The 21,946-nt window shown below is 40.9% G+C and overlaps 1 pseudogene; it reads right to left on the bottom strand.

Annotated features, from left to right (window-relative positions):
- Positions 1-7,503: 7,503 nt before the first annotated feature.
- LOC129561821 (eukaryotic translation initiation factor 3 subunit K pseudogene) lies at positions 7,504-8,192 on the bottom strand (annotated as a pseudogene).
- Between the last annotated feature and the right edge of the window lie 13,754 nt (positions 8,193-21,946).

Genomic DNA, 21,946 nt, shown 5'->3' with positions numbered 1-21,946 from the left:
ACTCTTGTCCATCGAGTCAGTGATACCATCCAGCCATCTCATTCTCTGCTGTCCCCTTCTCCTCCTGCCTCCAATCCCTCCCAGCATCAGAGTCTTCTCCAGTGAGTCAACTCTTCACATGAGGTGGCCAAAGTATTAGAGTTTCAGCTTGAGCATCAGTCCTTTCAGTGAACACCCAGGACTGATCTCCTTTAGAATGGACTGGTTGGATCTCCTTGCAGTACAAGGGACTCTCAAGAGTCTTCTCCAACGTCACAGTTCAAAAGCATCAATTCTTTGGCGCTCAACTTTCTTCACAGTCCAAATCTCACATCCATACATGACCACTGGAAAAACCATAGCCTTGACTAGACAGACCTTTGTTGGCAGAGTAATGTCTCCTCTTTTTAATATGCTATCTAGGTTGGTCATAACATTCCTTCCAAGGAGTAAGCCTCTTATAATTTCATGGCTGCAATCAGCATCCGCAGTGAGTTTGGAGCCCCCCAAAAATAAAGTCTGACACTGTTTCCACTGTTTCCCCATCTATTTCCCATGAAGTGATGGGACCAGATGCCATGGTCTTAGTTTTCTGAATGTTGAGCTTTAAGCCAACTTTTCACTCTCCTCTTTCACTTCCATCAGGAGGCTTTTTAGTTCCTCTTCACTTTCTGCCATAAGGGTGGTGTCATCTGCATATCTGAGGTTATTGATATTTCTCCCGGCAATCTTGATTCCAGCTTATGCTTCTTCCAGCCCAGCGTTCCTCAAGATGTACTCTGCATATAAGTTAAATAAGCAGGGTGACAATATACAGCCTTGATGTACTCCTTTTCCTATTTGGAACCAGTCTGTTGTTCCATGTCCAGTTCTGACTGTTGCTTCCTGATCTGCATACAGATTTCTTAAGAGGCAGGTCAGGTGGTCTGGTATTCCCATCTCTTTCAGAATTTTCCACAGTTTATTGTCATCCACACAGTCAAAGGCTTTGGCATAGTCAATAAAGCAGAAATAGATGTTTTTTCTGGAACTCTCTTGCTTTTTCCATGATCCAGCGGATGTTGGCAATTTGATCTCTGGTGCCTCTGCCTTTTCTAAAACCTGCTTGAACATCTGGAAGTTCATGGTTCACGTATTTCTGAAGCCTGGCTTGGAGAATATTGAGCATGACCTTACTAGCGTGTGAGATGAGTGCAATTGTGCGGTAGTTTGAGCATTCTTTGGCATTGCCTTTCTTCGGGGTTGGAATGAAGACTGACCTTTTCCAGTCCTGTGGCCACTGCTGAGTTTTCCAAATTTGCTGGCACACTGAGTATAGCACTTTCACAGCATCATCTTTTAGGATTTGAAATAGCTCAACTGTAATTCCATCACCTCCACTACCTTTGTTCGTAGTGATGCTTTCTAAGGCCCACTTGACTTCACATTCCAAGATGTCTGGCTCTAGGTGAGTGATCACACCATCATGATTATCTTGGTTGTGAAGATCTTTTTTGTATAGTTCGTCTGTGTATTCTTGCCACCTCTTCTTAATATCTTCTGCTTCTGTTAGGTCCACAACATAGATAAGCATAATATGGTTTAAACATGGTAGATGAGAGGAAACTAGTAATGTCTGTTAAAATTCCTCTCTGTATCCCATTGTCTCTGCAGGGCCCAGCAAATATTTATTTACCAAACATAATATTTTCTTTTCCATCTCTGTGTGAATTGCCTTCCTCCCCGTTTGATGTCCCAAACCCCTTCCTCCAACATCCTTTTTTGTCTTTAAGTGAAGACGGGTGAAGATCGGTGAAGGTTTTGGCCATTTTGGTGAGTGACTCAGTTTTCCTGGGCCTCTCCCACGTATTCTGTGAACTAGCTAAGTCATGTCTGGCTTTTTGCAACCCCATGGACTGTAGCACACGAAGCTCCTCTGTCCTCCACTATCTCCCAGAATTTGCTCAAATTCATGTCCACTGAGTCAGTGATGCTATCTAACCATCTCAATCTGTTATTACATTTCTGTTTGATTTTTTTCCTGTTAACATCTCATGTCAATTTATTTCTTCGACCAGCCAGAAGAACCTAGAAGGGTAGCGGAAATTTTCTTCTTCTTGGATACAGCCAATTCATGTAGCCATAACCCCATAAATTGATACAGAGATTCATCTCAGGCCTTCATTCTTTCCATGTGCAGGGGACTTTGAGATGTACTTCTTGTCGTTTTTCCAACTAGGAACATTTCCTACTTAATTGTCCTTCAAGCCTTAACTAATAAGGCAGTAACACCACGGAGTTCTCATTTCAGGTCAGCATATTATTCAGTCTTCTGTAAGTCAGTTTTTCCTTAGTCAGTTGGTTCATTGTTGGGAATTCTTCATGAGGGCATAGGAGTGGATTGAGGAATACATGACCGGACCTGGTGCAGGAATTAAGGGTAGGCCCATTGGTAGTGAGAGCCAATTATGCAAGTTGTTTGTCTCCAAAGACTTTCTTGAACTCAGTCTTATACCTACACCCTCCACTTGATCATGGATACTGCTGGGAATATGTAACTAAGTTTCTTTTAGGGTGTACAGTTCCCTACTCTTTCATGGTGAGGTGTTCAGTCTCTACTGGGATCCAAAAGCAATCAAGAACTATTTTTCAGAAGAAGCATAGCTATCCACCGAAAGGGGCATGAACCTGCCTCCAAACCCACTGTGATTCTCTTTCTGAGGCTTGTGATAGTCTCCATAGAGCATCCATACAGCCACACCCGTTTCAGGCATCTCTGGATCTACAGAGTTGTTCGGGTCAAATGGCAGAGTTGGAATTCCTAAATTCCTTTCCACTCAGTAGCCATACAGAATAATTAAATAAATGGGAGTAGTACATCCATAGGATATGTGTGATGTTTCCAAAATTGAAATAAAACTATTAAAACACTGCATTTTTTAGTAGATAGCGTGAAGTGCAATGAGTTTTCTTTCTATTTAGAGAGAATATACTCTCATGATCTAGAGTACTGTTTATGAACGAAGATATGGAAATTAAATGAGGAGTCTTCATGTGTTGTTTCACATATTAGAGTTTTGTTTGTGTGTGAAACAGAGATTAACTGGACTCTTAGTGGGCTACCATATACCAGTCCCTGGGGATGAGACGGTTTTGTTGCATAACCCCAGGGAGTACTATGCACCTGGTAACATGCACTATATCAGTCAAAGATCCCTTCAGGTCAAGCTTATTATTTTTTTTAAATTCGGCTGCATTGGGTCCCAGTCGCAGCACGCAGGATTTTTATTACATCATGTGTGATCTTTCACTCTGGCATGCAGGCTCTCTAGTTGTGGCATGCAGGCTCAGTAGATGTGGCCCTCTGGTTAATTACTCTGTTAGCATACGGGATCTTAGTTCCCTTAGCATGGATCAAACCAGTGTCCTCTGGATTGCAAGGCAGATTCTTAACCCCTGGACCACCAGGGAAGTCCCTCAAGCTATCTTCTTTTCCATGCTAGCCATGCTGCAAATTATTGCCACCTGCCCCATCATACAGTTGGTAGTGAAGTTGCCACCATGGGATCTTATCATTCTCATTGTAATAAGGGAGTCCATCCATTCAATGGCAGTGCTTCCTGCCTTTATCCAAAGTACATTTCCTTTTCAAAGAAATGTACAGAAGGTAACGTTCTCTTGGAACTTTTGGGGGAGGTAAGGAGTGGTTAAGTGACTCATCCATGGTAGATACACTGCACAAATGCAATGAAAGGAAACAGAGTTAGGATTCAAATTCAGCCCTGCTGCTGATGCTGCTAAGGGATTTTCCAGGCAAGAGTACTGGAGTGGGCTGCCATCGCCTTCTCCAAATTTAGCCCTACCTATTCCTAAAGGCTGTGTTAGTTCCACTATACAGAGATGCTTCTGCATAGGTCTCAAAGTCCCCTTTGAATCTCCAGTTTCTCTTACAAGACTTCCTTACAATGAAGTTGATATAGACAATGTATCTCAGGCAAATTGGTCATTAATTTTTCTGAAGACGTCTGGCTGTGGGTAGGGTCTAATGACCTGGGAATATTTTCCAGGTGAAACAAACAGTTGTGATATCTTCTAGCATTACATGGCTGGCGTAAAAAAACTAAAGTTGACTTTACCCAGATAAAGTGATTCTGCCTGCACTCCTCTAAAGTGATTTAATGTCTAGTAATTCTGTGTGCCATTAAGGAGCAATTAAAAGCAAGCACGTTAAGTTTTAATTCTCTAAACATTTTAGCACTCAGTCACAGATCTTGATCCCCATTTCATTTGTTTTTAGCAGCAAGGCAATCAGGGCCCAGATCTTTCTTATTTCTTTTCCTGTTCTCGTCCTTCATATCCCTCTTGCCATTCAAGGGACATTGTCCCTGTGACAGTCCTTCAGAAACAAAGCGTTAGAGTCCTTCCAAGTGGTGCAGGGATTAAGGTGGCATTGGAAATAATGACAGGAAATTCCAGAGGCTCTGATTTCCAAAATGGTTCCCTCATCTGAGGTCCCTCTTATTTGGCTCCTCGCCCACACCTGACTGAACTAGCCTTTTATTATACTGGGTGAAAGGGCTAAAGCAGAAAAATGGTCCTGGCAGAGGAAAACTTACTGATGGGAGCATAAATGGTGTTTGAAAGTGAAAGTCGCTCAGTCGTGTCCGACTATTTGTGACCCCATGGACTATAGAGTCCGTGGAATTCTCCAGGCCAGAATACTGGAGTGGGTAGCAGGGTCGGACACAACTGAACAACTTCACTTTCACTTTTCACTTTCACACATTGGAGAAGGAAATGGCAACCCACTCCAGTGTTCTTGCCTGGAGAATCCCAGGGACAGGGGAGCCTGGTGGGCTTCCGTCTATGGGGTCACACAGAGTCGGACACGACTGAAGTGACTTAGCAGCAGCAGCAGCAGCAGCAGCAGCCTTTCCCTTCTCCAGGGGATCTTCCCATCCCAGGGTTCGAACCCAGGTCTCCCGCATTGCAGGCTGATTCTTTACCAGCTGAGCCACAAGCGAAGCCCTAAATGGTGCCTAGGACCAGATTTTTTTTTTCCCCCTGAGAGCAAGTTTTGTTAGGGGGAAAGAAGAGGAATGGAGCTCACAGCTTTGAATGCCTCCCTGTTCCTACCAGCGCTGGGATAAACTCTTCAGATATTTAATCTTCATGAGACTCCTGTGAGCTACGTATTTACTATCTGGATCTACAGTTGATGAAATCAAGGAGATTCAATTAGTTGCCTAAAGGCATACAGTTGGAGAGATTCTGAAGCAGGATTCCACCTTGACTTTAAAAACTGATCTCTATCTTTGGAGGTCATCACACTTACAGTTAATGTTTATAAATAACCACTTACTGAGCAGAGCACTGTTTTTGGTATTGGAGGCAAGAAAAAACAACAAACAAAACCCCACTTAAAAATGAATAGTGCTCTCTGTTGGAAATGGGAAACTTTTCCTCCTTTGTATCTTGTTGCCATTTGGAAGGACTCTTTAACAGAGTAACCTGGCTACCTGCAGGACCCCTTGCTCTTCTAGGCAGGGGCTTGGGCACTATGACTAGTGAGAGAAGAAAGTTTTGAGCACAATTCAGCCCCCTCCCTTCTGTTTTGGGAACTGCCTCCTGGCAGAAGTGATGTATCTTTTTCATCAGCTCTCATCCATCTGGTAATGTTCAACTTCAAAGCCCTGCCTGTGAGTAAGGCTGGGCCTTCCAGTTTGCCACTGAAGGGTAAGTAAGCTGACCTCTAGGATGTATTACTAATAAGCAAGTCAGTTCAACCTTTCCTTATGCCCTGATGTTTTTTTGTATTAACTTGGATGATAAGTCATTAATTCCAGTCTTTCTCTGACTGTTGCTTTGTCTTTCAATTAGTGTCAAAACTAGTTACCATCCTCAAATCCTCAGTGGATTCACAGTCTCATAAGAGGACCCAAGTGTATCACATGCTGGGTAACATGGCATCTGTCATTAGCAAGTGATAATTTTTATGGGAAGAACCACACACACGAGTTTGGCTTCATGGTCTTTGATAAAATAGTCTCTAGATTGAATAACTGTATTTTTTTTAAATTAAAAAGTGTTAACAGTAAACTCTAGTATGCATCAACACAAAGGATTCTAATGAAGAGAAAAGTCAGAGGAGTCAACTATTTCTCAGCATCTAGGGAAACATATTTTCCTCCTTTCAACCAGAAATTTTGGCCTCCAGCAGATGTCTGTCTTCTGACCACCTGTGACCACCATTATCCAACAAGAGGGCAGGTTGTCAGTGCGAAAATGACAAAATCAACCGTATTCATTGTCAGTCCAGCAACACATTCAGATGATTGACATTTTCCAATGGTTATCCTGATGTGTTGGTGATTTGGTAGTGTGGCCATCTTTCAAACAAGTATTTTTTTTTAAGCTGCCACTCTGAGCATCACGTACACATAGATTAGCAATATTGGGCTGTTATCTAAACATTTTGGCACATATATTTAGTAGATAGCATAAGCGAGTCTCCTTCTCTAATCTGGGTCATTCAGAAAAGCTTAAGATTCTTTTTTAGCCTCAAGTACTCAAGTAACTTCTATTGTCTGGACATCACCTAGTTCTTATTCCTGTGAACTCATTTGGCCATGGTCGGAAGGTGGTTTTAAAAATAACCAAAACCTTAAAAGAAAGATGACTGAAATCATAAGTAGATATTTAGTTGTATCAGAATTGAGTCATCTATTTCCTTTTATCTGCTTTTTAAGTGGAAGCTTTGATGCTATATCTGTTGCCTCTTCAAAAGGCAGGCATTAAAGGAAATACTTTACAATCAGAATTTAATTCTCATGTACTTTACCTAGTGAGTTACCTAGGTAACTGCTGATTTCCAGTGGTCCTTAAAACTTACATTTTTATCTGGGAAGAGAAATGGATTATATAAGCTTGGAGGATTTATAAAGGACGCTTTAATATCTAGAGAGTCTGCAGTAATCTTTTAGTTTGCACACAACCTTTACTATGTGAATGAATTACTTGTACATTAATTGAGCCTCTACTATGGTCCAGTACTAGCCTGGACATTGAAATAGACAATCATAGCATACTATATTGATCATTTCCTCCTGATTTAGAATTAATGTATATTATGTATATATTACAGAAGAATTATATGTATACACAGTGTAGTCAAACTATTTCATTTGCATTTTCACCAAGATGTTTCTTGGTCATTCTCACTACCACGTCTTTGCCAAAGGCATTTATGCCTTCTAGGAATGTCCTCTTCATTGTCTTGTGCCTGTCTTAACTCCATCTTTCTTTCAAGGAAGATCAGCTATCATTCCTTCTTACAAACATCTCTGATTATTCCTCACCAAAATGATGTTTCCCTAATATGGACACTAACACCTCATCACTTACTATGTATGATACTGGCTGATACTATTTGTCTTTTTCTCTTCTAGAGACTATGGTTAATAATGTAATAATTATTACCTATAGGTATATAATTACCTATAGTCTCTCTATAGGTAATTTTTTATTTTTAAAATTTTTAAGTCAACACATCTTTATTAAATGACTGCAGAGTTACTGGGAGGAGGCCATGATGCTGGACACACTGTCAAAGTCGATCTTCTCCACGATATTCTTGGGCTTAATGCTCTCCTCCTGGCTGCAGATGAAGATCTGGCCCGACTCGTCGGCACTCCAGCCGTACTTGCTCATCCACACCTTTAGCTGGCTGTCTGTCAGGTCCCCGAGCATCTCAGCCAGCAGCCAGTGATCGATGTGCTGATACGTGATGCCCACGACATGGCAGATAAATTTTCGGACAGAGTCTTCAAAGCTGGTTATACCTTCCAGGAGGTCCATGTTTTCATCCAGGGCTTGCCAGAAGGCCTGGAAGTGGCAGGTCTCCAGCAGGTCTCCGAGGTACAAAATTTGCCGGATGGGCCATTCTTCTTGATGGGCCTGGTCGATCATGCACTTGCACAGCGTGAAGTCAGTGTGGAGCAGGTTGGTGAGGGCCTTCAGCAGGATCTGGGCGGTGACCGTGGTCGGAAGAAGGCTGGGTTGAACTGGTACAGTTTCAGGACAGCCAGGTTGGCTTCCAGATCATAAGCATTTTCCTTGGCCTGTGTCTCCACATAGCGCTCCAGGGTGGCCAGGTTCTCGGGGTTGTACCTGTCGATCCCCTTAAGCAACTTGCCCACATTCGCTCTCATCTATCTGCTCAAACATCGCCATGACTGCTGCCGCCTCCCACACCAGGGCTAGAGCCGAAGACCCTGCCTGCAAAGCGTCCTCGAGGACTGGAAGGGGAAGAGTTGGCCTATAGGTAATTTTTTAAAGAATTTATTGTGGCAACAGGTAGAAATGGTACTGGATTGAAAATCAAGAGATTTGGATTTGACTCTTTTGGTTGTGTCCTGCTGAGAAAATCACTCACATTTTTCTGGACTTGTTTCATCAAGGGTATAATGAGAGACCTGATGACTTGATCTTTAAATCCCATTTCAACAATAACAACATGTGATTGGTTTGGTAATAAAAATCTTATTTCTCCTTCCAGCTCAACAAATGCTGGAGTTAGTAGAATTTGTATAGCTACATGAAATTTATAACAGATTGATTTTTTTTCATGTAGCAAGGGAAACAGCGGAACTGGCTCAGGTTCCTTTTCTCTTTTTGCTTTCCATCTTTAGCATTTTGAGGTTTTCTCTCTGTCACAAGATGGCTGCTGTACCTCCAAGCCATTATTCATGCTCTCTTGTTAGGAGGAAAGGGAGGGGAGGAAGGGAAAAATGTGTCAACTGAATGTCTCCCTTTATCATCAAAACAATAGTATTCCTTGGAGCCCCAACTGTAAGACTTCCTTTCTGTATTCCCAGCCAACGGTATGTGGTTCAGTTCAGTTCAGTTCAGTCGCTCAGTCATGTCCGACTCTCCGCGACCCCATGAATCACAGCACACCAGGCCTCCCTGTCCATCACCAACTCCCGGAGTTCACTCAAACTCATGTCCACAGAGTCGGTGATGCCATCCAGCCATCTCATTCTCTGACGTCCCCTTCTCCTCCCGCCCCCAACCTTTCCCAGCATCAGAGTCTTTTCGTGAGTCAACTTGTCGCATGAGGTGGCCAAAGTATTTCAGTTTCTGCTTTAGCATCAGTCCTTTCAATGAACACCCAGGATTGATCTACCCCTGGTTAAAAGAGAGTTAAGGAAATAAAGTGTGTAGTTAGGCATGGTCATCTAAGTAAAGTTAATCTCAGTCTCTTCTCCCTCTTTCTCTCCCATACCCAATCAATGAGGGAGAAATGGAGGATAAATTAATAAGATCATTAATAATGCCATTGCATAAAAGTTTATATCTTCACATATTTCAGTTCAGTTCAGTTCAGTCACTCAGTTGTGTCTGACTCTTTGTGACCCCATGAATCACAGCACACCAGGCCTCCCTGTCCATCACCAGCTCTCAGAGTTCACTCAAACTCATGTCCACAGAGTCGGTGATGCCATCCAGCCATCTCATTCTCTGTCGTCCCCGTCTCCTCCCACCCTCAATCCCTCTCAGCATCAGAGTCTTTTCCAGTGAGTCAAGTCGTCACATGAGGTGGCCAAAGTATTGGAGTTTCAGCTTTAGCATCAGTCCTTCCAATGAACACCCAGGACTGATCTCCTTTAGAATGGACTGGTTGGATCTCCTTGCAGTCCAAGGGACTCTCAAGAGTCTTCTCCAACACCATTAATTATTGCAATGAAACCTATAGTGTATAAGCAACTAAAAGCTAGTAGAACATTTAGAGGAGGGGATTTAAAAGAATTTAAACAATTTAATTTGGTGATGTACTACAAAGTGTCTCCTGACCTTTGGATTTCCTTGTCCAGAAGATTCTGTTGTGTTTTTTAAATTGTGACTTTGTTGAGGTATAATATGTATGTAAGAACCTATATCTATTTAAAGTGTACAATTTGATGAGTTTTGACTGATGTGTATACAAATGAAACTACTACCAAAACACAATATCACACATTTGCATCACCGCCCTCCAACCCAAATTTCTCCAGCCCCTTTGCAACTGACACAGTTCTTCACTCCCTACCTGGAAAACCAGTCATATGCTTTATTGCACTCTACATTTATGTACAGTTCTAAGTTTTTACATGAATAGAATTGTTCTTCTCTGGCTCCTTTCCCTTGGCATAATGATTTTGAGATTCATCCATGCTATTGCATGTGTCAATATTTCAGTTCTTTTAATGGCTAAATAATGTTCCGTTGGAGAAGACTCTTGAGAGTCCCTTGTACTGCAAGGAGATCCAACCAGTCCATTCTAAAGGAGATCAATCCTGGGTGTTCATTGGAAGGACTGATGCTAAAGCTGAAACGGCAATACTTTGGCCACCTCATGCGACGACTTGACTCACTGGAAAAGACTCTGATGCTGGGAAAGGTTGGGGGCGGGAGGAGAAGGGGTCGTCAGAGAATGAGATGGCTGGATGGCATCACCGACTCTGTGGACATGAGTTTGAGTGAACTCCGGGAGTTGGTGATGGACAGGGAGGCCTGGAGTGCTGTGATTCATGGGGTTGTGGAGAGTCGGACATGACTGAGCGACTGAACTGAACTGAACTGAATGTTCCATTGTATTTGTATACCAGATTCTTTTTTCATTCACTTGTTGATGGATTTTTGTTTCTAATTTTTGACTGTTATGAATAGTGTGCTATGAAAATTCATGTACAAGTCTTTGTATGAATACATGTTTTCATGACTTCCTGGCTAAATACCTAGGAATGGAATATATGAATTGTCTGGCAATGTAAATCTCATTTTTAGGAATCTGCCAAATTGTTTCCAAAGTGGTTGTGTCATTTTCATTCCTACAACTGTTTCCTAAGAATTTGAGTTGCTCCGTATTCTTTTTAATACTTGGTGTGCTCAGTCTTTAATTTTAGTCATTTTGGTGGGAGTAGACCATCAAATTTTTTTATATTGATTTCGGTCTGTTCATGTCGTTTGCCTTTATTTGTAGTGATATATTTCTATTAAGTTGATTATCTTAGATTTTTGATATAGACAACTGATATTATCTGAAAATAATAATTTTATTTCCTCCTTTTGAACTATAGAACTCATTTAAAGATGTTACATCTTTATGTAGTATTTACACTCCTGGACTTATACTAAATAATATTAATTATAATAAATGCTCACTATTTGCTCATATATATTTGTTCAGTTCAGTTCAGTTCAGTCGCTCAGTTGTGTCTGACTTTTTGCAATCCCGTGGACTGCAGCACACCAGGCTTCCCTGTCCATCGCCAACTCCCAGAGTTTACTCAAACTCATGTCCATTGAGTCAGTGATGCCATCCAACCATCTCATCCTCTGCCGTCCCCTTCTCCTCCCACCTTCAATCTATCCCAGCGTCAGGGTCTTTTCAAATGAGTCAGTTCTTCATTATCAGTTGGCCAAAGTATTGAAGTTTCAGCTTCAGCATCAGTCCTTCCAATGAATATTCAGAACTGATTTCCTTTAGGATGGACTGGTTGTATGTCCTTGAGTCCAAGGGACTATCAAGAGTCTTCTCCAACACCACAGTTCAAAAACATCAATTCTTTGGTGCTCAGCTTTCTTTATAGTCCAACTCTCACATCCATACATGACTACTGGTAAAACCATAGCTTTGACTAGACAGACCTTTGTTGGCAAAGTAATATCTCTGATTTTTAATATGCTGTCTAGGCTGCTCATAATTTTTCTTCCAAGGAGTAAGCGTCTTTTAATTTCATGACTTCGGTCACCATCTGCAGTGATTGTGGACCCCCCTCCCCCAAATAAACTCTGCCACTGTTTCCACTGTTTCCCCATTTATTTGCCATGAAGTGATGGGGCCAGATGCCATGGTCTTAGTTTTCTGAATGTTGAGTTTTACGCCAACTTTTTCACTCTCCTCTTTCACTTTCAACAATAGGCTCTTTAGTTCTTTACTTTTTGCCATAAGGGTGGTATCATCTGCATTTCTGAGGTTGTTGATATTTCTCCCAGCAATCTTAATTCCAGCTTGTGCTTCTTCCAGCCCAGCATTCCTCATGATGTACTCTGCATATAAGTTAAATAAGCAGGGTGACAATATACAGCCTTGATGTACTCCTTTTCCTATTTGGAACCAGTCTGTTGTTCCATGTCCAGTTCTAACTGTTGCTTCCTGACCTGCATACAGGTTTCTCAAGAGGCAGGTCAGGTGGTCTGGTATTCCCATCTCTTAAGAATGTTCCAGAGTTTGTTGCGATCCACATAGTCAAAGGCTTTGGCATAGTCAGTAAAGCAGAAGTAGATGTTTTTCTGGAACTCTCTTGCTCTTTTGATGACCCAGCAGATGTTGGCAATTTGATCTCTGGTTCCTCTGCCTTTTCTAAATCCAGCTTGAACATTTGGAGGTTCATGGTTCACATACTGTTGAAGCCTGGCTTGGAGAATTTTGAGCATGACTTTACTAGCATGTGAGATGAGTGCAGTTGTGCAGTAGTTTGAGCATTCTTTGGCATTGCCTTTCTTTGGGATTGGAATGAAAACTGACCTTTTCCAGTCCTGTGGCCACTGCTGTGTTTTCCAAATTTGCTGGCATATCTACTGCAGCACTTTCCAGCATCATCTTTCAGGATTTGAAATAGCTCTTCTGGAATTCCATCACCTCCACTAGCTTTGTTCATAGTGATGCTTCCTAAGGCCCACTTGACTTCACATTCCAGGATGTCTGGCTCTAGTCTGGTGATCATACCATCGTGATTGTCTGGGTCATGAAGATCTATTTTATATAATTCTTCTCTGTATTCTTGCCACCTCTTCTTAATATCTTCTGCTTCTGTTAGGTCCATCCCATTTCTGTCCTTTATTGAACCCATTTTAGCATGAAATGTTCCCTTGGTATCTCTAATTTTCTTGAAGAGACCTCTAGACTTTCCCATTCTATTGTTTTCCTCTATTTCTCTTCATTTATCACTGAGGAAGGCTTTCTTATCTCTCCTTGCTATTCTTTGGAACTCTGCACTAAAACACGGGTGTATCTTTCCTTTTCTCCTTTGCTTTCGCTTTTCTTCTATTCACAGCTATTTGTAAGGCCTCCTCAGACAACCATTTTGCCTTTTTGCATTTCTTTTCCTTGGGGATGGTCTTGGTCCCTGTCCTCTGTACAATGTCATGACTCTTTGTCCATAGTTCTTCAGGCGCTCTGTCTATCAGATCTAATTCCTTGAATCTATTTGTCACATATTTGTTATTCGTCCTCTAATGAAAATTTCTTTAGTGATTCAGCACTAAAAAGTTATTTGGCACAAAACTATGATGAAAAAAGTACCATTTGGGGTAGGTGTTTTTTTCATTATATTAAAAAATAAGCTTTTGAAAATTATTGACAAAGAGGCTTTTTAAAAAAAATTATAGCTGCATGATGAATTTTTAAAAATAACTTTTGGCATTTGCTGCTGCTGCTAAGTCGCTTCAGTTGTGTCCGACTCTGTGAGACCCCACAGAAGGCAGCCCACCAGGCTCCCCCATCCCTGGGATCCTCCAGGCAAGAACACTGGAGTGGGTTGCCATTTCCTTCTCCAATGTGTGAAAGTGAAGTCGCTCAGTCGTGTCCAACTCTTAGCGCATCTAGTGACATTCAAATCCCTTAAATGAAGTCTTCTTGAGTACATATTATTACAGGTTTTCATTTGTTAGTATTTAATTTATAATTTTGTTATTAAAAATTGTTAAGGGTTATTGATCTCTATTTGCTAGGTTTTCATATTAGCATTGTACTATCTTTACAGAAATCAATATGGAATCTTTCCAGCTGCATTCATGCTCTGAAGTAACGTATAAAGCATTGATAGATTGTTTCTTATCTCTTTGAAAAAACTCATCATATGAATTTACATATACTTTTGAAAGAAAATCTCAAATTCCATAGTTATAAGCTATTAACATTCCCCACATTATGAGTCTTTATTAGCTTTAACCACCCCCTGGTCCCTCTGCAAACAATCATTATTTCATTATATAGTTAATTTCAGTAGCACAAGATATAATTTATATGCTTGGCAATTTTTAAAAATCCCTGTATCCATGGTTTGGCTGTCCCCTAGTTTCTGCATATTATTATATTATTGATTTATTATTTATTAGGTTTTCTTAGTTTTGCCAAAATACTGTTGGATGTGTTTATTCATTTCATACATTTCTTTTTTTAAAAAACAGTAATGGGTTTTGACTTTCCTTTCTATACCTACTTGCAAGTAGCATCTGTTGTAGTCTAGGGTTACTTTTCTTATATCTACTCATAAGAAAATGGGGCTTAGAGAATATATGACTCCAATCCTTCCAGTCTTGTTCTATCTGGTTTTGGGGCTTGATTCGTGTATTTTCTCTGGTCAATTCCATGTTTTCTACTATTTTATTTCCAATTATTCATTTATTCACTCATCAGATATTTTAAAAGCATTTTTAAACCACAGTCACTGTAGCACTTGGAATTGAGACTTAAACTAAAATGTATGAATTCTCTGCCTTCAAAAAATTCATAGTCCAATAAGGAAGAAAGGTAATCAACAAGAGATAAAGTGCAATGCAAGGTTTCATTAGGAAAATACAGGGTGCTTTGGTAGCAAACCAAGAAAATGTGACCTAGATCTGATAAAATCTGTTTTTTTCTTTGATTTTGTTCTAACCATTTGTTTCCCATTATGGCCAGGAAGAAGCCACCCACTGGGTTTTATGAGGTTCTCTGAAACCATGCAAGATTAAGTTTTGTTTCTCATCCTCAGGTTATTTCAATTTAAGCCACTTGGTGTGGGAGGAAGAGCTGAATCAATAATATCAATAAATCAGTAATGTTTGTGCTTCAGGTCTAAATTGCTAACAAATCCTTGAACAGAATTAAAGATAAATGTAGCAGTAGTAATATTATAATTGCAGGGAGATGAAATAAAAAATGGAATAAAAATACTAAGAATGACTACATGACCACTGGAGTTGTGTTCAAACATAATTCATGAGAGACTGTTAGTCTTTAAATGGATAAAAATCAGTTTGACTGTATGGGTGGGATGAGAGAGAAAGGAAGAACAACACATCTTCTTTCTCCCCAGTGTTACTGTAGCTATAGAGGTATTGAGAGACTTAGCATTTCTCAGAAAGCAGGAGTCCAACAGCTACTGCCGAAGGTAGGAGCAGCATCTATCAGTTGAGGGAGCAACCTGTCAATAAGTGAAACACATCAAATGTGGTAGCTGCAGCCAGAAAATATGAAAAATAAGTTTCAACAGGAAAATCAGGTTACAGAACTGAGTATTTGGTATTGATAAGATTTTCAGTGAGTGCGAACACTTACCACCCTTTCTTCCATATTCTGAATCTATAGAGAAATACCTACAGTAGCCTGGTGAGATGGAAAGTACAGTATATTTATTTGCTGATAAAGTGAAATTGGAGAAGACAGTTGGAATTGGGACCTCTAGCATCCTGAGATTCTTGACTTTGAGACTCAGTGTTTCTTGCTTAGACCACGGTGTTAGGCCATGCTTCCTAGGGCTCCGTTGAGTCTGAGAGTCCCAGGGTGAGGGCTCATTTCTCCATAACAACCTTTAAGGACATGAATCCCTCCCTCATGGAGAAAATTGGACAGATGACTGTCAGGTTCTCATTAGGTCAGCAACCAAATGACTCCCTCACCATGAAGTGTGTGCATAGAAAGGGTGGGAATTACTTCCCCCAGTGCTTCTTTGAGAAGATGGAGATTTGGGGAGTTTTTTATTGTATGGGCTTCTCTGGTGGCCCAGCTGATAAAGAATCCACCTGCAGTGTGGGAGACCTGGGTTTCATCCCTGGGTTGGGAATATCCCCTGGAGAAGGAAAAGGCTACCCACTCCAGTATTCTGGCCTGGAGAATTCCATGGACTGTATAGTCCATGGGGTTGCAAAGAGTTGGACACAACTGAGCGACTTTCATTTTCTTTCATTTTTATTGTATGAGTTACTGTGGGAAAGAAAAGGACTGGTTCTCTTCAAGAATATGTACGGAAAAAAAAAGTATAAACATATAGTATAACAGAGTGAAGTAAGCCAGAAAGAAAAACACCAATACAGTATACTAACACATATATATGGAATTTAGAAAGATGCAAATAATAACCCTGTATACGAGACAGCAAAAGAGACACAGATGTATAGAACAGTCTTTGGGACTCTATGGGAGAGGGTGAGGGTGGGATGATTTGGGAGAATGGCATTGAAACACGTATGTTGTCATATGTGAAACGAATCACTAGTTCAGGGTCAATGCATGTTATAGGATGCTCGGGGCTGGCATGCGGGGATGACCCAGAGGGAGGATAAAGGGAGGAGGGAGGTGGGAGGGCGGTTCAGGAGGGGAAACTTATGTAAACCCGGGGCAAATTCATATCAATGTATGGCAAAACCAACCAATATAATATTGTAAAATAATTTGCCTCCAATAAAAAATAAATTAATTACCTAAAAAAAAAACATATAGTATAAACACATAATTCCTTAAAAAAATACCAGGATGAAAAGGCATCAAAATTTTGAAATAAATATCTCAGTTAAATGAGATTATGAGTGATTTTTATTTCTGTATTTTCAAATTATTCTCCAAAGATCATGAGTCTCTTTCATAATTATGAGAAGGGTGGCACCATTTATCTTTAAACTGTATTCATAGTGATGGATTGTATTTTGAACTTTCCCATAATAAAGTGGTTCCTGAAAGCCCTTTACTTGGCAAGCAGAAGATTATAAGTTTCCAAAAGGACAGGAATTTGGTGTAAACAACAAATTAGTGAATAGACAGTTATTTGATACTTGCCACATACCAGACATCATTTTATGGGTTGCAAATGCTCTGATGAACAAGACAAAGTCTCATCCTTCTAAAAGCTTTTGTTCTAGTAGGGGTTATTGTTGTTTAATCACTAAGTGGTATCCAACTCTTTGTAACCCCATGGACTGTAGCCCACCAGGCTCCTCTGTCCATGGGATTTCCCAGGCAAGAATACTGGAGTGGGTTGCCATTTCCTTCTCCAGGGAATCTTCCTGACCCAGGGAAATTTGCCATCTCCTACATTGCAGGTGGATTCTTTACCACTGAGTCACCAGGACACACAGCAAAAATATGAACCAAAAAATGTGAATCTGGTACTGTTAAGTGTTAAGATGAAAATAAAGTAAAATTAGGTTAATACTTGAAGGTATGATTTTTTTCATCCAGAAGGAATTGAAAATAAAGATTCTGACAGTAGGAATTTTAAAACCAAATAGTGGTGGGATAAAAAACAGATAAAATGAGGTAATATGGAGCAGTAGGAACTCTGATGATTTGAAGAGTGTAGGTCCTATATGAAGGAGCTGAGTATCAGAAATATAAGCTTAATGTTATTTTTTATTTTTCTCTGTGGGAAACCAGAAACCAATATTCTTAAGATGTCTCCCAATTTTTAAATGTTTACTATCATTTTACAGTATTTTGAGCCAACAACAAGAGCACAGAAATATGTCTGAATTGAATCAGTGGGCTTCCAGTTTCTAACTTCTATAAACCATAGAGTTTAAGGATCTTAGTGATCATGCTTGTGTGCTAAGTTACTTCAGTTGTGTCGGACTCTTTGGAACCCCGTGGATTAGAGCCCATCAGGCTCCTCTGTCCATAGAATTTTCCAGGCAAGAATACTGGAGTGGGTTGCCATTCTCTCCTCCAGGTGATCTACCCAACCCAGGGATCAAAACCATGTCTCTTGTGTCTCCTGCATTGGCAGACAGGTTCTTTACCACTAGTGCTACCTAGGAAGCCCCTTAGAAGTCATAAAGTTCACCTAAGCAGTAAATATGTGAGAAAGTTGAGGCCCAGATAGATAAAATGATTTAACTATGGATCCACAGCTGAGGAAGTTGTTCAGGTGGGTTTTATACGTGCTACTCAAAGCTCTTTCTGTTATGTGGAAGTATCTAATACATGTCATTTTCTCTGACTCAGTCCATTGATTATTTTCCTACTGTACTATCCTGATTTATTTTGTTTCCTTTCCATGAAGAGATATCTGAGGGGGCAAACCAAATGAGCACATCTCAATTATGTTTAATAACCACAGCAATTACTGGCATAATGGAGGGGATATCTGATGTGAGATCAGCATCTAAAAGAGACAAAACAAAGGGTGTAGGTGTGAGAGTATTACAGCACCTTGATAGTAAGTGAGTCCATTCAAAAATGAGTCAAAAGCAAGGAAGCCACCACTTTGGTGCTGGACACTTGAATAAGATATGCTTTTCCTTAGAAGAGGGCTTCAAGGGAATGCCTTGTAGGGTTCAGAGTAGCTGGGAGAGAGATTTGAAATAAATGTAGCCTCACTTTTCCTCTGCATTGTTTTCATGAATGGTGGTGTTCCCATTCTTATGTGTTTTTTTATTATAATGTTTTATGGCAGAGAGAGGTAACATAATAACTGGTGAAATAGCAGAGAGAATTGGAGAGAGCCCTCAGACTGTACAAAAAGCACTCTGAACTTCCTTTTTGTAATCATTTTGCAATTGTGTTTGTTAATCATTAAGGTACATGTTGGCTTCCTAGGAAATTCCATTTCTGTCTAGTTTTGGCCATGTCTTATATATGGAATGAATGAAAGGATGAAAATACAGAGAATAATATTTAGCATAATGCGTAACTTGGGCCAAAGAAAAATCGGTCTGAAAATTGTTTAGCATTTGAATACCCTGGAGGGAAGTAACTACTTAGTGCTGAGCAGGAAACAAAGACACATCAGTAGAATTGGAGTGGACAGTTTCTTTGGGACATCAATGGGCCCCATTTTGTATTCCGGAGATTAGTTCTATTATGGAAAGTCAGAAGGCAGTGAGGCTTGTAATTTAGGAGACCTATATAAGTGCTGGATGTGTGGATGCTAAGTTTTGGTTTAGTTCTTAAACTTTCTGTATCTGTTCTCTCATCTGTCAGAGCCAATAACAATGTGCAATGTGATACCAGATCAAAAGCTTTAAGGATAGAATGTGCTGAACCAATGCCTAGGTACTGAACAATCTCAATTAAAATGAAGAGTTTTGAATGAAATAGTTCTTTGAAGTTGGTTCTGTCAGTCAGCTACCTGATTTTTTTATTCTGAGGGTATGTTCCGGGTTCTTAGGTGCAGCTAAGAACTGTCACCTTTGTTAAGTGAGGCAATTTAATTCGAAAACACTCCCATGAGTACACTGACATATACATATGTATTATATATATGTGTGTGGAGTGTGTGTGTGTGTGTGTGTGTATCTCAGGGTTGTGTGTGTGTGTGTGCTGGTTTAGTGAAAGGAAGAGAAAAGCTGTCAGGTTGCTATGTTCATAGCTTCCCAATTGAATCTTAACTTGGTGGAGTTTCTTTAGGTCAGTGTGACCCACTCCCTCTCTCCCTCCCTCCCTTCCATCCATCATATATCGGTAATGGACTAGGTCTAGGAGGTTGATTTATATTAACTAAGCTCTCAATAATTTACGTAAAACCAGTTTGGTATTCACTCATTGTTGATTAACTTACTTATGTACCATTTATAAGCCCCTTCTCCCTAACCACTGTTTCAGTTAGGATGACCGTTGTCACAGTTCTGGCTAATAGATGTAAACAGAAGTCTAGCATATGTTTTCTAGGAAGTTTCTTCTTTTTTGATTAAAAGGTACAGATTCAATAGGTACCCCTGTTGCCTTTCATTCCTTATCTTTCTTCTTTTATTCTGCTTGGAATGAGGATATGATGCTTAGAGGTACAGCAGCTATCTTGTGACCATGAGATTGCTGCTGTTGCTGCTAAGTCACTTCAGTCGTGTCTGACTCTGTGCGACCCCATAGACGGCAGCCCACCAGGCTCCCCCGTCCCTGGGATTCTCCAGGCAAGAACACTGGAGTGGGTTGCCATTTCCTTCTCCAATAACCAAAGCCAAAAGAAATATATAAAGAACCTGGCTTCCTTAAGATGATGCCTTTCAAACTGTCAATGTGCTTTGTCCTCCTGGGGACAAAAGACTCAAATCAGTTCCCACCTGTTCTATGAACTTTGACTTGCAAACAGACAGCCCTGCTAGAAGAGTAGGCTAGTTCAGAAGACTAAATGAGGACTCCGAAGTTTGTTTCATGAACAGATAATCTCAAGAAATGGAGGTACTTGAAGCATCAGCCCAAATGCTGAATCTTCTTAGAAGCATCTCTGCTGCTGCTGCTGCTAAGTCGCTTCAGTCGTGTCTGACTCTGTGCAACACCATAGACGGCAGCCCACCAGGCTCCCCCGTCTCTGGGATTCTCCGGGCAAGAATACTGGAGTGGGTTGCCATTTCCTTCTCCAATGCATGAAAATGAAAAGTGAAACTGAAGTCGCTCAGTCATGTCCGACTCTTTGCGACCCCATGGACTGCAGCCTACCAGGCTCCTCTGTCCATGGGATTTTCCAGGCAAGAGTACTGGAGTGGGTCACCAGTGCCTTCTCCGGAAGAGCATCTCTAGCTGATTCCAATACTTGAGATGCTTTGTCCTCTGTGTTTCTATAAGAGTTCACACAGATTTCCCCCAGAGTGATTGTTTATTACATTATTCAGCAGATGTTTGTTTGCATTGCTCCTGTCCACTTAGCATCCTCCAAAGGAGAAGACCTGGGTCTTTTAATCTTTGTATTTGTAGTACCCAGAATAGTTGAGATGCATGTTGCTGTGTTAGTCACTAAGGCGTGTCTGCCTCTTTGCAAACCCTTAGACTGTAGCCTACCCAGGCTCTTCTGTCCATGGGATTCTCCGGGCAAGAACACTGGAGTGGGATGCCATTCCGTTCTCTGGTGATCTTCCTGACCCAGGGATTGAACGCTGGTCTCTTGCATTGCAGGCAGATTCTTTACCCTGTAGAGATGGATGCATAATCGGGACTTAATAAATAGCTGCTAAATTGATGAACTGATTATTTAAATTTATTTATTGATAAGTTCAGTCAAGAAAAATGGTTCAGCATCCAGTATGCAGTGTGGAGGCAGTGTTAGGAATGTGAAGTTGGATATGAAATGAACCTGACTCAAGAGCTTTGTCATCCACGGAATAGAAAGGTACAGTAGAATAACAGACCCCAGAATACTTACTCATTCATCCATAAAAGTATTATCTGTGTAGTATTATATCCAAGTTAGTCATTGTGAGCAAATAAGGAGTAGCTGTGATGCAAACTTACTTCCAAAGCACCTCATGGAAAGGTCAGAGAAAGCTCATTTGAGAACGCAGCACCTGAGAAGAACCATAAAGAATGAGGACTTAATTTGAAATAGTTACTGAAGATGATGTGAGTTAGCTGAGGACACAAAGAAATCCACTGGATATATTTTAGGTCCCAGATGATGTTTGAGACAGTAATTTGTGGCAGTGTCTACGTGTATGACTGTGATTTTCTTTAATGTTCAAAAACCAGAGACATTACTTTGCCAACCAAGATCCGTCTAGTCAAGGCTATGGTTTTTCCTGTGGTCATGTATGGATGTGAGAGTTGGACTGTGAAGAAAGCTGAGCGCCGAAGAATTGATACTTTTGAACTGTGGTGCTGGAGAAGACTCTTGAGTGTCCCTTGGACTGCAAGGAGATCCAACCAGTTCATTCTAGAGGAGATCAATCCTGGGTGTTCCCTGGAAGGACTGATGCTAAAGCTGAAACTCCAATACTTTGGCCACCTCATGCGACAAGTTGACTCACTGGAAAAGACTCTGATGCTAGGAGGGATTGGGGGCGGGAGGAGACGGGGACGACAGAGAATGAGATGGCTTGATGGCATCACCGACTCGATGGACATGAGTTTGAGTGAACTCCGGGAGTTGGTGATGGACAGGGAGGCCTGGCGTGCTGTGATTCATGGGGTCTCAAAGAGTCGGTCACGACTGAGTGACTGAACTGAACTGAACTGATAGAGTCTTAGAAGCCAAGAATG

The sequence above is a fragment of the Moschus berezovskii genome, chromosome 5 (assembly GCF_049115385.1).
Source record: "Moschus berezovskii isolate FMDL1 chromosome 5, NW_MosBer_1.0, whole genome shotgun sequence".
NCBI classification, from domain to species: Eukaryota; Metazoa; Chordata; class Mammalia; order Artiodactyla; family Moschidae; genus Moschus; species Moschus berezovskii.
This window is presented reverse-complemented; position numbering and strand designations above follow the sequence as displayed.